This window comes from Orbicella franksi, unplaced genomic scaffold (assembly GCF_964199315.1).
Source record: "Orbicella franksi unplaced genomic scaffold, jaOrbFran1.1 SCAFFOLD_387, whole genome shotgun sequence".
NCBI lineage: Eukaryota > Metazoa > Cnidaria > Anthozoa > Scleractinia > Merulinidae > Orbicella > Orbicella franksi.
This window is the reverse complement of record NW_027670539.1, coordinates 22,501-25,442: the sequence shown is the minus strand read 5'-3', so window position 1 is coordinate 25,442 and position 2,942 is coordinate 22,501. Positions and strand designations below refer to the sequence as shown.

Here is a 2,942-nt window from a genome sequence, read left to right as displayed (position 1 = left end):
GCGGGGAAAGAAGACCCTGTTGAGCTTGACTCTAGTCTGACCTTGTGAAAAGACATGAGAGGTGTAGAATAAGTGGGAGCAGTTCGCTGCGCCGGTGAAATACCACTACTCTTATCGTTTTTTTACTTATTGGATGGAGCGGAGGCGAACCGCAAGGTTCACTTTCTGGACTTAAGCCGCCCGCTCGCGGGCGGCGATCCGAGTCCAAGACACCGTCAGGTTGGGAGTTTGGCTGGGGCGGCACATCTGTCAAATGATAACGCAGGTGTCCTAAGGTGAGCTCAATGAGAACAGAAATCTCATGTAGAACAAAAGGGTAAAAGCTCACTTGATTTTGATTTTCAGTATGAATACAAACCGTGAAAGCGTGGCCTATCGATCCTTTAGTCTTTAGGAGTTTTAAGCTAGAGGTGTCAGAAAAGTTACCACAGGGATAACTGGCTTGTGGCAGCCAAGCGTTCATAGCGACGTTGCTTTTTGATCCTTCGATGTCGGCTCTTCCTATCATTGCGAAGCAGAATTCGCCAAGTGATGGATTGTTCACCCACCAATAGGGAACGTGAGCTGGGTTTAGACCGTCGTGAGACAGGTTAGTTTTACCCTACTGATGAAGTGTTGTTGCAATAGTAATTCTGCTCAGTACGAGAGGAACCGCAGATTCAGACAATTGGCATTTGCACTTGGCTGAAAAGCCAATGGTGCGAAGCTACCATCTGTTGGATTATGACTGAACGCCTCTAAGTCAGAATCCGTGCTAGAAAGCAACGATGATTACCTCCAGAGAACTTTAGGCGAACCAGAATAGAGGACTTCGGTCCTCATGCGTCCCAAGGTGCCAAGGAGGACAAGAACCTCCAAGGCACTACCGATAGCAAATTCTAATGTTTCTGGAGATAAATCCTTTGCAGACGACTTAAATAAAGAACGGGGTATTGTAAGTTGTAGAGTAGCCTTGTTGCTACGATCTTCTGAGATTAAGCCTTTGTTCTAAGATTTGTTAAAAACATGTCTTTTTTTTTCTTGAAGTCCAAGAAGGCTCCCCTCGTCTGCCACTGGCCGGAGGGTGCCAAGGAAGAAGTGGTGCCTGCAGGCTTGGGCTAGCTTGTGGCAGCCGAGTGATGTAAAGGAGGCCACGTCTGGTCTGGGACGTGACTGTGAATTTTTTTTTTAAAGTCCAAAAGGCTCCCCTCGCTTGGGAGCTGGCAGTGGAAATTTTTTCTAAGTCCGAAAGGCTCCTCTCGTTTGAAATGGTTTGACTCGGGGAGCCTTTTGGAGTGCTTGAAATTTTTGGGCCAGGTCCCTTTCGGACGGTTTACTTTGTGGACTTGTCGTAATTTGATTGGAAAGATGTTTGGGCAATTGGGCTTTGGTTTTTTGGTTTTTGTTTTATTGGCTTTTGAGTGGGGGAGCCTTTTGGACTTAGGGTTAGCGTTAGGGTAAGCCTAGGGTTAGAGTTTAGGGTTAGGGTTAGCGTTAGGGTAACCCTAGGGTTAGAGTTTAGGGTTAGGGTAAGAGTTAGGGTGAAGGTTAGGGTTAAACTTGGCTAAACTTGGCGCCTGCACGTAACTTAAGCTGGCCAATAGTTTCCCGCAAAAAGTTTTGAAAATGGTGAAAATCTTAAGGGTGCTTATACTATAGGGGACCGACACCCTGTTTTAATTTAGTAGAACACACGCCCTCTTAATGATGATGTGACAGCGCCAAACCTGGCACCTGCACGTAACTCGAGCTGGCCAATCGTTTCCCGCAAAAAGTTTTGAAAATGGTGAAAATCTTAAGGGTGCCTATAGAACAGGGGGACCGACGCCCAGTTTTAAGATAGTGTAGCACACCCCCCTTAACGATGATGTGACAGCGCCAAATCTTGCGCCTGCACGTAACTCGAGCTGGCCAATCGTTTCCCGCAAAAAGTTTTGAAAATGGTGAAAATCTTAAGGGTGCTTATAGAATAGGGGGACCGACGCCCAGTTTTAAGATAGTGTAGCACACCCCCTTAACGATGATGTGACAGCGCCAAACTTGGTGCCTGCACGTAACTCGAGCTGGCCAATTGTTTCCCGCAAAAAGTTTTGAAAATGGTGAAAATCTTAAGGGTGCTTATAGAATAGGGGACCGACGCCCAGTTTTAAGATAGTGTAGCTCACCCCCCTTAACGATGATGTGACAGCGCGAAACTTGGCGCCTGCACGTAACTCGAGCTGGCCAATCGTTTCCCGCAAAAAGTTTTGAAAATGGTGAAAACCTTAAGGGTGCTTATAGAATAGGGGGACCGACGCCCAGTTTTAAGATAGTGTAGAACACCCCCTTAACGATGATGTGACAGCGCCAAACTTGGTGCCTGCACGTAACTCGAGCTGGCCAATTGTTTCCCGCAAAAAGTTTTGAAAATGGTGAAAATCTTAAGGGTGCTTATAGAATAGGGGGACCGACGCCCAGTTTTAAGATAGTGTAGCTCACCCCCCTTAACGATGATGTGACAGCGCGAAACTTGGCGCCTGCACGCAATTCGAGCTGGCCAATCGTTTCCCGCAAAAAGTTTTGAAAATGGTGAAAACCTTAAGGGTGCTTATAGAATAGGGGGACCGACGCCCAGTTTTAAGATAGTGTAGAACACCCCCTTAACGATGATGTGACAGCGCCAAACTTAGCGCCTGCACGTGACTCGAGCTGGCCAATAGTTTCCTGCAAAAAGTTTTGAAAAAGTGTAAAATCCCAATTTTGCGCTCTTTAGGGTGTGGTCTTTGAGCTTCGGGTTTTCGTCAGAAAATTTCGGCAATCATCGGTCATCTTCGTGGAAATCTCTTCGTTTTCGTAACTCTGACATGGTGACGCATGTTTGGAATGCCATGGGGAGCGCTTTGGAGCAGTTTTGAAAAATCGAAATTTTCGAAATTTTTCTAAGTGTCTAAACTTGGTTGGGGGAATAGACGGTTTCGGGTTAT

At 46.5% G+C, this 2,942-nt stretch overlaps 1 pseudogene; it reads left to right on the top strand.

Annotated features, from left to right (window-relative positions):
- On the top strand, window positions 1-998 carry LOC145472572 (large subunit ribosomal RNA; annotated as a pseudogene; the record flags this gene model as incomplete).
- Window positions 999-2,942: the final 1,944 nt, after the last annotated feature.